This window comes from Accipiter gentilis, chromosome 4 (assembly GCF_929443795.1).
Source record: "Accipiter gentilis chromosome 4, bAccGen1.1, whole genome shotgun sequence".
NCBI lineage: Eukaryota > Metazoa > Chordata > Aves > Accipitriformes > Accipitridae > Astur > Astur gentilis.
The window spans coordinates 36,518,096-36,529,716 of NC_064883.1; positions in this window are offsets into that span (position 1 = coordinate 36,518,096).

Sequence of the window (11,621 nt, forward strand, 5' to 3'; positions counted from 1 at the left end):
GAGCAATAAAGAAGGATTGTTCTGTATTAGAAACTGTACTGTAGATAAACCATTCATGAGAATGTATAAAATGTTTGTCTTGTGACCTTGTGCTTTTGGAGTCAGACAAAACCATGTAATCAACTTGATGCACATGCACAAAAAAAGAGGGTACACAATGAACATTTAAACACAAAACTAATCAAACAGGAGCAGATTCCTCATGGTGCTTGTTTATTATATATATTTAATCCTGCTTGACACTTTACCCAAGGGAAGACTGTCCCTTTTATCAGTTGAATGTTAGCAGCGTTATTTCATAGAGTGTGGTGACTGGTTAGAGAAATTCATGTAACTCAGCCAATCACAGTTTCAAACAAAAATTTTTATGTGCAAAGGACAGCAACCTTCTTGTATGTTAAACCACCAGTACGCTTTGTACATCTGTGATAACGCCTGTTTTATATTCAAATGAACAAATAAAAGCTTTTATTTTTGTTGCTCTGACAATATCGGTTTCTTAATTAGTCACCTAAAATGGAGCTTCCGAGAGCTGCGAACGCTCACTGGAGGAACATGGAGAGCTATACTGTAATTTTATTTTGTTTACCTCTCTTGTTGCATAATTTATTAGTACAAATCATTATACTTTTAACAATGTTTAAATACTGGTGTGGGCATTTATTGCTGAAAGACTTTCATATGGCAACAAATGTTTTTTGTGAAATGTTTTTTTAATTCTTTTTAATATATTCAAATATACTGTTCACATTTTTGCTGAAAGTGTAAAGATTATTGTAAGCTTGGTAACATTTTGTGAGAAGCAATAACAAGCATTAGTACTGTAAAACTCCTCAAATTTGTCACTTATCACTTTTGTTGCAAGGTCTTGGTACCGACATACTACTAATCAGTCACTTAAGTTATTGATCCAGATGTTACATCTCTGCTGGAGCTTTCTGCCAGTGGAAATATGTGGGTAACTTGCTTGGTCACACATGTAGGCTAGAACGTCTGTATCAATTCAGAAGCCTTGGACGACCAGATAAAACCCCCAGGAAATGCGATCTGCCTATTTCCATTGGCCTTTTCCAAAAATACCTGTTTCAGAGCTGGCTGCCAGCCGCTGAGTAGCAGCATCCCCAGAGAAGAGGTTTGGCCATAGCTCTGATTTTCCAAATGGGATTTCAAAGGGTGAAATTCCGAGTCCTCGTGTCTTTGGTAGCCCATCCGAGAAGTTCAGGGTATAAAATCCCATCTCCAATGGCTTAAATTTGAAGTTGCTCATCACAAGAGGTGGATGCAGGTTAGAGGACCCACAATTTTCCAGAGCAGAGAGTGTAACCCAAAAACTGTGGGAGGGACAGGGCAAGTTAGGGGTGGCAGAAGGAAGAGGGTAGCAGAACAGCAGTAGTTCAATTTTGCAAATCATTTTCTTTAAAAAATGGAAGGGTTTTGATGTTTTATGCTAATGGTGATGAGGACTTTTAAAAGGTCAAAATATTTCAAGTACACATTTTAAAAATCATCTTGGCAAATGGTAGCTATACTGCTGAAAAGCTGGTGGGGAATCTCAACAAAAAAATTGTGGTAGGGTTAGAAGAATAATGTACAATAAGAACAGTATAATTTATTCATTATCAGGTTGATATAACAAGGTACGAATTGGAAAAAAGCTTGATAAAAGACCTTGCAGCTTTTTGTGTGTGTTTTTCAACACAAAAATTTGCTTTATGCATCATTATCATCTAAGGCAGGAAGCGGGGGGACATGCACAGAGATCAACAACAAATTCTCACCAGTCACCTTGGGAACGAAATCACAGGAGAGCGGCATTTGGGGGGAACTGCTAACTTCCACCAGCACAGCTTTCTGCAGTCAGCCCAGCAGTCCAGACAACCTTGGGGATACAAATCCCTGCTGTGGCTTCTTGTGCAGGGTGTGCAGGAGGTTTTGGGGGGGGGCTGGGCTGGGCGCTGGCATGGGCCATGGCTGGATGGGCAGTGTGGGGAGAGGTAAAGCCCAGAAAGATCATCCCAGTGGGGCTGGATGGACCCCACTGTCCCCAGGGTAAGAGCCAACCCTGATTTTGAATTGGATGGGTTTTTTAATAGAAGAACTTTTTGCTTAAAACTGGCTGAGGTTTGAAGAGAAAAAAAAACGTAACCCGATTCTACATTCTGAAAGTAGAAATGGATCATTTCATTTGGGGATAAAACAGAAAAGTTCAACCCGAGTTATTTTTTGGTATCCGGAGTGCTTCATTTGGCAGCCCACATTTCCAAAAGCTCTCACTCACCTTAACGCGGTTTAGATAAACAGACTTTCCTTTCCAGGGTTTTTCTGTTCTCTTCTGAGTGGTATCGCCCTAAAGCCGGTCCAAAAATCCTCTCAAGGCTTGCCTCATTTGTGATGTACCTCACTGAGGTACATCACAACCTCCTGGTGACAGCAGCTCTCCCCTTCTTACCCGGCAAAACAGCATCAGCCCATTTCTACACATCTTTGGCATGAATCTTGATGCTGGAACCTGCACGGCATTTAAGATCAACCATATCCCTGAGCACATCATGCTGCATCACGCCAGTCAAAATCAGCACCAGGAGTGCTCTTACACTTCTTTCTGGTCTGCACGGACAAGATTGCTCCAAAGCCAAAGCACTATTGTATTCTGCACGATTCACCCGGGGGGGTGAGGGGGGGGGATACCAAAGTCTTTCCCCAGGGATCCCACAGCACAACTTATAATAATTGTAAAAAAATATTGCAAAATATTGGGCAGCTATGGCCAGTTAATGGGCAGATCCTGAAGGCCCAAACTTGATCTTGTTTTAATTTCATGCTTTGGTAGATCGACAGTGGTAGGCTTCACGCAAGGGAGTGTGGAGGGGTCTGAAGGAGGGGAGGAAGCCGGTGGAAGCACCGCAACAGGGAAGGACTTCCAAACGTGAGTGGCAGCGTGTGGGAAAGGTTTGGAGCTGCCGTGGAGAGGCACTGAGGGAAGAGCTGTACTGAGCCATCCCGGCTGAAGAGGATACCAGTGGAGGAAGCCAAAAATGAAGGGCAGGTTTAGGAAGAGCATTTGGTGTAGATGGGAGAGAAGTCCAGAAAAGAGAAGATCGTGCATGTGGAGGTGAGGGTCAAGCAATTGAGACTATCTATCTACCTCAGTGGTATCGGGCACCTAATTTTAGGTGGCTACATTTTAATTTTCTCACCTAGGTGAGCCCATTTCACATCTGGGAGCTCCAGGGGCTGGGACACACAGCCCTGCTGTGCTTAGCCCCACATGCAGTCTGGAGGCTTGGATGAACTACCACCTGCTGAAATCTGCCAAGGGGCTTTGGGGTAAGACCCAAGAGGGGAAATGTATGGAGGTAGGAGGACAGACGTGGTGCAAGACAAGGACAGAGGCTATCCCAACCCGAAAGGTTCAGGAAAATTTTTAAAAAAAAAAAAAAAAAAAAAAAACAAAAACCAGGTCTGTACCAGGGAAAAGGCAGGACTGAAGCAGACAAGTGCTGAGAGAAGACTAGGATAAGAGCAGCTGCATGCAAGAAGAAGATAATGTTTCCATGAAGCAAGGAAGGGGGGGAGAATGGCACGGCCAGCATTCACAGAGCAGAGGAAGACAAGAATTTGAGCCAACAACTGCCCTAAGGAAATCAGTGGCCGAGGAGATGCAAAGGAATTAAACTTTCCATTGCAGACGCACATGCTCATTAACATTTCTAGGATGCCTCTCACAAACATTTGGCTTTGGATACTTCCCTGAAATCCATAGGAGGATTTATTTTTTGCGTGCCCACTTTCCTCCCCACTGCACGCTCGAGTGCGTTTGCGGGGTCTCACAGCCGTGCACATGCCCCCGCCGCAGCCACGGCAGCTCAGCCCAGGTGAGCTCCCTGCACGGGGCAGTGACGGAGACGCACGGCGAGAAGGTGCCGAGGTGTCGCAGGGGCAGGCGCCGGGTATCCGCGGTCACGGAAACCCACAGCCCACCCTGCCAGACCAGGGTGTAGGTCCAGCAAAAACTGAACGGGGAACGTTTAAGGTCTTCCTTCCTCTTACAGCTCTTTGGTTAGTAAAGAGAAAGAAAAAAGCAAATGAAGTGTGGCCTCGGCTACAATTACGTTTTCATTCAAAGGGTGGACGTATATGTTCCATCTTGGGGCAAAGTCTTTTAACAGAACAAGAGGCTTTTAACTGCTGTTTTAAGCCATGATAAAATGACTATTAGAGATGACTCAATTTTGAAAATTTTCTAACAAAACCCAGATTTTTTTTTAAATGAAAACTTTTGCTAAAATGCTCCCATTTCCAGTGGATCACGTAACAGGGCTGTAGCCTCACCGTGAAAACTGTGCGACTGCATTCTTGCTGTGTATGCCTGCAGACACTTGCACTTTCATTGCACTTTTTACTTACAACTAACAAACAGCACTATTTATTTCTCCAGCACAATAAAGCCAGCCCATCTGCAGGAGAGAGACAAAGGCAGACTGCAATGTGTCAGTCCAAGACATGACAAAGTGTAAGCGTCAGAGAAAGCAAGCAGAAATGCAGGTTACAATTGGTCTCATTGGCAGTTGGACTTAATTTTAGGTAAAATATATTTGTTCTATTTATCCAGTTTTGACTTGGAAATGCTGAGCCACAGTAAGTATAATAATTAGAGGACATGTGAGAGCACTTGCTCAGTGCAGACCTGCACATCAAGTCATAGTCTAAAAAAAAAATAAAAATCCCTGAACCCACATTTGATTTCAGTTTTGAATATGGATTGAATCTATCTCAAAAGGAGAGCATTTTCATGAGGGGCCTTAAAGAGCAGCAGGAATTACACGGTTTCCTCACCGTGCCCATATGGTTCCCATTAGGAAGTACACAAGCATCTCAGAGGACTCTTCTGAAGTTCAGCACGATTGGTCCCGCTCAGCTAATATGGAGCTGATACCATGCACCCCGGTTCATGGGGGAAGGGCGGGCTGGAGGAGCACCCCAATCCCGGTGTGCTCCATGGGGGACGAGTGAGGCAAGAAGCCCTGCTTTGTGGCACCAGTGGAGCCACACATGACCTTTGAGGTTGGAGGGATGTGATCGTGCACTGAACTCAAGTTCAGTAACTGGTAAGAAATTTGGCTGAAATTCCCTTCAGGGCAGTGTTTGCTCCACAAAATGCCTTTGGAGAACTTCCTCTGCTCTTTGTGAGTGCCTTTGCACAGGAGCATTCCTCCTCTGAACACGGGATCGAGCCAACCAAACCACAGATTAAAAGGTTGCTAAGAAAAATAAAAAGGTAGAGAATAAAAGAAAGTCAAAGCAAAAAAAAATCCCTCCCTTGCCCCTAATCCCATTGTTACTCCTTCGGATCCAGTTCTGCACTTCTTTTACCGACTCGGCCCTAGTGAAGTCATGTTAATAGAGATCATAGAGTTGGCCCATGTGAAAGATGCTCAGGAATGTCCTGGTGGGTGTTTCTAACACTACAGCTGAGCTACACATCCTGCAGAGTCCCCAGTGACTGCCATCATGTCATAAAGTATCTTTGTTAAAAAGATCTATGGTGTCGACATGCAAAAGGACAGATTTCACTCACATACCAAATTGCCACCCTGTCTTCCTACTGTGACTTCTGGAAGGGCAAATGAAAATGGCCCTGCTCTTCCTCCTCCTCTGCCTCCTTCTCTTGGTCCTCCACCTCCTCCTCCTCCAAAAGCTGTTGACACATCACTTTTTGTATTTCAGCCACAAGCAGCTGCTATTTAGCAAAGTTCTTCCAAGCTCCAGTAGCTCTCAAGGCTTGGGTACTCAATCGGTCAACAAGCCGGAGGACCTCAAACCACCATAAAAATGTCACAAATTTTCGTCTGAGCTGCTGAGCACTAACATATAGAAACAAGTTTCTAAATCAAAATTCAGCCTTTTTTTTTTTTTTTTTTTTTTTTAAAGCAAGGGCTGTTGCAGGACAGGGGACTCGACACCGCTTTGCTGCACCAAATGGTGACTGCAGTAGGTGGGAGAGATGGAACCGCTCCCTCTGCCCTGGGATGTCCTGACCACAGATCAAGATTAGGTGAAGAATTGGCAAATTCTGAACAAGCTCTTACCAGAAAAGCCTGTAAATAGGTTATATCTCTGCAGCTAATTCTGTACACAGAGGGTACCCCGCTGGGAGCCTTCTGCTAAAAAGGAAGGCTTTGGGCATGGGTGTCATGCCCGGGAGAAAGCCCGGTCCGGAGATGGAGCTCACCCCCGCAGGGGGGGCAGAGGGCTCTCTGTGTGGCTCTGTGGGCACCGTGGTTAAACTTTCCCTAAGGCCCAGCAGTCAAAGGAGCGAGCGGGGTTTCGGGGGAAGGAGGGGGTGGCACTGATGATTTTGGAGGTGCGGGCAGGTGTACTGCCTCCGTTGATGCTGGGACTGCCAAGGCAGCAGCCGTGCCACGCTGTTGGGAAGGGAGGGTTCGCTGCAGGCACAGGTTGGGCCCTACCAGGCAGCTTGCAAGGGCTAAAGGGTGCCAGGCCGGGTTGGAGGAGTTCGGGGAGTCCTGTAGCTCTTAAGTGTGAGTTTCTGGCTTCTTTTTTCCCTGCTTGGGCCTTTCCTGCAGCAGTCGATGCTTGTTATTGTCAATAGCTTTCAAAAGGAGGCTCCTGCATGGGGCCAATCTCGAGGTGGCTCAGAGCTTTCTCAGCTGGAGCTGGTGGCAGCGCAGGACAGATCCAGCACCCCGGGGCAGGGGCCGGCTGTGTGAGCTGCCTCCTGCTCCTTTTCCGGACTCCAAAAACCCAACGTCACCCCACTGACTGGAGTGAAATACAATCTCCAAGGCTTGGGGTTTTTTGTTTGCAAGCGCAGCATTGCACCCATCCAAATAGAATCATGGAATCATTATTTTGGGAAAGACCTTCAAGATCATCGAGTCCAACCATCATCCATGCCCACTAAACCATGTTCTGAAGTGCCTTGTCTACGTGCTTTTGGAACACCTCCAGGGTTGGTGACTCAACCACTTCCCTGGGCAGCCTGTTCCAATGCCTGACAACCCTTTCAGTAAAAATTTTCTCGTAATATCCAGTCTAAACCTCCCCTGCCATAACTTGAGGCAATTTCCTCTCGTCCTATCTCCAGCCACCTGACAGAAGAGACCAGCACCCACCTCGCCACAACCCCCCTTTCAGGTAGCTGTAGAGAGCAATGAGGTCTCCCCTCAGCCTCTTTTATTCCACACTAAACAGCCCCAGCTCCCTCAGCCTCTCCTCACAAGACACATGCTCCAGGCCCCTCACCAACCTGGTTGCCCTTCTCTGGACACGCTCCAGCACCTCCATGGCTTTCTTGTAGTGAGGGGCCCAAAACTGAACACAGGACTCGAGGTGCGGCCTCACCAGTGCCGAGTACAGGGGAACAACCACCTCCCTGCTCCTGCTGGCCACACTGTTTCTGATACAGGCCAGGACGCCGCTGGCCTTCTTGGCCACCTGGGCACCCTGCTGGCTCATATCCAGCCGGCTGTCGACCAGCACTCCCAGGTCTTTCTCTGCCGGGCAGCTTTCCAGCTGCTCTTCCCCAAGCCTGTAGCGCTGCATGGGGTTGTTGTGACCCAAGTGCAGAACCCGACACTCGGCCTTGTTGAACCTCATACAATTGGCCTCGGCCCATCGATCCAGCCTGTCCAGATCCCTCTGTAGAGCCTTCCTACCCTCAAGCAGATCAACACTCCCTCCCAACTTGGTGTCATCTGCAAACTTGCTGAGGGTGCACTCGATTCCCTCGTCCAGATCATTGATAAAGATATTAAACAGAACAGGGCCCAACACTAAGCCCTGGGGAACACCACTTGTGACCAGCCGCCAACTGGATTTAACTCCAGTCACCACAACTCTCTGGGCTCCTCCATCCACCCAGTTTTTCACCCAGCGAAGAGTACACTTGTCTAAGCCATGAGACACCAGTTTCTCAAGGCGTATGCCATGAGAGACAGTGTCAAAGGCCTTGCTGAAGTCCAGGTAGACAATATCCACAGCCTTTCCCTCATTCACTAGGCGGGTCACCTGGTCATAGAAGGAGATCAGGTTGGTCAAGCGCAATACTGCACAGAGATGCAGTGGCCACGTGGCTGCTAGTGGGAAGGGGTGAGTGGTCCTGGGCTCTGGCTTAGCATCCAGCGCCAACTCACAACAGCTTGGTTAGCACGGAGCAGCTTGCCCACTGCTCCGGCTGCTGCTGGCATTAGGGAGCCCAGAGTTAAAACGCTGCTGGCTCCAGCGTCTGCAGGAAAAAGTAACAAGCAATTGCATTACTGAATTGCACATCTTTTGGTTCTTCGGGGGGAAAATAAAAGGCTTTCCAGCATTCATGGTTTTTACAGACTTGTGAAAGAATGGGGAAAGGCTCTGTCACTCAGTCAAGTGTTGTGCCAGCCAAAGAAATTCTCTCTCTCTAGTGCATAAGGCACGCATGGCAGACTTTCTGGCCGTGCTTTTTCTTTGGGAAGGAGCCGGTGTTGCTCCTTGGTGGGGGCTGAGCTGCAGCGCAGGCAGCAGAGGAGCTCCCTGCCTGCACCGCGCTGCCCGTGCCCTCATTTTGCTCCCTCCTGAGAGCACGCCAGACCTGCACAGCTCTCTCGTGTGGAAAACGGCTCTTATTCCTTCTAACAAGGACAGTTAACAGGGTGCCGTGACCAGCCGAGGTGTGCCCACACCAGGCAAAACCCTCTTTTCTGATGACAGGGACTTTGAGAGCTGCAGAGTGCAAGGCACCGATTCCCTTTTTGCTTTTAATGGAGCTATTTTTCACCTTGAAGACCCTTTTACAAGGGACAAAACCACATTGCTGTGGCCAGGCACAGTGGGATCGCGGCTCAGCACTGGCCCCACACAGAGCCGGCTCCCACAGGCTCTTCCCGTGGGAGCATGAGCGGAGGAGAAGCAGAGGCCTGAGCCACCTGCAGTGGCTGGCTGCGAAAGAGACTGTTCCCATTAACAAAGCAGTTGTTAAAAATAAAATAGTGCTTTGGCTCTACTAGTAAACATTGTTTTCTGCTGCAGAAGTCCTCTTCCAAACACTAGTAAAGCATTTTGTATAACCAGCTTCATAGTGTCTTCTGTATGCAGAACTCAAGTTTATTTTTAGGTACTTCTCTGGGGCAAATCCTATTTCCATTGAAGCTTTACGCCAGCTTAGATTTCACTTCCAGGGAGTTAACAGAAACTGGCCGGTGGCTTCGTAAACAAACACATCGGTCTGCTTTTTAGCATGGCCAATTCTTGCTCTCTTGGCCTTTCTTCTGTATTATCTTCAATTATTAGTCCCCTTCTATGCAAAAATTATCTGCAAAGCAGACGCTGTATTTAATTTCAGTCCCTGCATCACTGTTTGCCCTGCCTGAAGGCATCCTTCTGCATGTCACTACTGGCTCCAGGGCCATGGGGCAGAAGGGGTCCCTGGTCAGGCATGGCCATGAAAAGCAGGAAGGGCAATCTAGGGTTAATTTTCACTGGGTTCTTTTTCTTTTTCTGATTTTACAATTTTGAACCTTTAGCAACCCAGCGTTTCTTTTTTGAAGAGCATTACTGAGTCTAATGTACTTTTGAGCCTCTGGAAATAGGTTTTATTAAGATAAAATATGACAGTTTTTTTCAGGGTTCTGGAAGGTCCAGGACAGTTGGTTTTTTTCTTTTACATGAGCTATAAACATCTCCCACTTAAAACCAAAAATACTCTATTATTCTCACAAACGGATGGACCTTTCCACTAACAATTGAATTTCCTTAACATGAAACAAAGCAAGATGGGCCTTTCTGGTTTTGATATCCACCCCCCATCCCCCCCCATTTGATTTATGGAAGCATTTGGAAAGCATAGGCACAGGTCACATATGTGCTCTCACTCAGTAAGGCTAAAATTGGCTGGGTAGCCTCTAACTACCGGTAACAAATCCCAAACATATTTCACATACTCGGTCATTTAAGACCTGGAAAGGCAGACAAGCTCTGAGCCAGGCAGCTCACTCCACCTAAAGGAAGCAGGAGGCAGAAACCACTGCTCCTCCTTATTAAAATAAAGTAATAGGCAGAGCTAAAATTAATAATCATTAAAAAAATAATCATAATAATGATAAAAAATAGGAAAAGCAAACCATAAAAAGCCAAATAATGCCTTTAAAACTGGTGGTCTAGGAAGACTGAAGTATAGCCCTGTCTGCAGTGGTGAAGATGAAACAGCTCAGAGGAATTCCTGCTCAACCTAAGATTGCTGGTGGAAGAAAATTTGCAGGTTTGGGGCAGTGCAAGGACAAATATTCTCCTCTGCTTTGCAGGGGTGGCAGTGACAAGGCCCAGCATGGGTCGTGTGATGGGGCATGGCAGGTCACAGAGGACCCCTGTTAAGCGGTGAGAGCGGGAAGTTGCCGTGGCACTTCCAAAGCATTTAACCTGTTTGGTCCCGATACCGGCCCCACTGGTAACACCTGAACCGGCCAAATGCACGTGGCGAGGGGAGTGGGGCGAGCGTTTCCACTGGGGATTTCTGCCAGGGGGCTGCTGGAGAGCGGCGCTGTGCTTGGAGGCTGACTGCAGTCATCGAAAGGGGAGAAGGTCTGCGAAAGGGAGCTGGAGGAGGAGGATGCTGCTTCCTGATCCTGCTTTGCCGGCTTGATTCAGCATAAATGATTCATTTGTAATACACGCACTATGCTGGTTATTTGTATTTAATCGAGTTTCATCAAGATGAATGAATAAAATTTGCACTCTCAGGTAAAATGCTATGACTCATGTAAGAACAGAAAAGTTTGGATAGTAAAATAATAAAAAACTTTTGAGGGATCTTTAAATATTCAAAATATAATTCCACCCCCAAACCCCACCCCCCCCCCCCCTCGGGACTAGCAGGTCTTAATTCCCACAGGGAAATTCTTAATTGCCACAGAGAAACCAATTCCCACAGTGTCCCTCCTGCAGCCCTGAAGGAGGCTCCAGGACAAGGTGCCCTGCCTGTGGCTCGTTCCCAAATGGCCCCTTCTCTTGGGGGTGGCTGTGGGACATGCCTGGTGGGCAGCAGCTCCCTCGGGCACCTAGCTGGCAGCAAGTCCCGACTTCAAAAATAAGTCAGAGAGACTGCTGCTTCTCAGGGCTGCCTTTGTAAGAGCAACGCTGCCGCCCTTCAGGCTGGAGCTGGATTCATAGAGTCCTCTCAGTCCCTCCAGATAAAATTATTTTATTAATAAACTATATAACAGGCGCAGGCTCAGGGCTGGTGACTGGGTTAGGGAAGAGGCAGAGTGGGGCCAGGGGTGAGAGGAAGCACAGGGAGTGGGGGGTCTGCGAGTCCCACCCCGGCTGCCGGCAGCGCAGGGCCTGACATTAAAACCGGAGCGTGACGGATGCAACCCTCAGAGGCTGCTGGCCCTGAACGGGCTGAAAAGATGGACTTTGGGTGCCGAGAGCCATGCTAAATGCTCAAGCCCTTGGGTGGACCTGCCAGCTCAGCTCCAGCCGGGAGCGAGGCCCCTGCGAGTTCGGGCACAGCTCCCCCACCCACGGCTCCCGTCTTTCTGGGTGAGGACAAGTAAAAATAGCAGCCACATGCGTGCCCACCCAAGGGCGTGAGGACAACTGGCCAAAATCAGCGCAGACACCTTCAG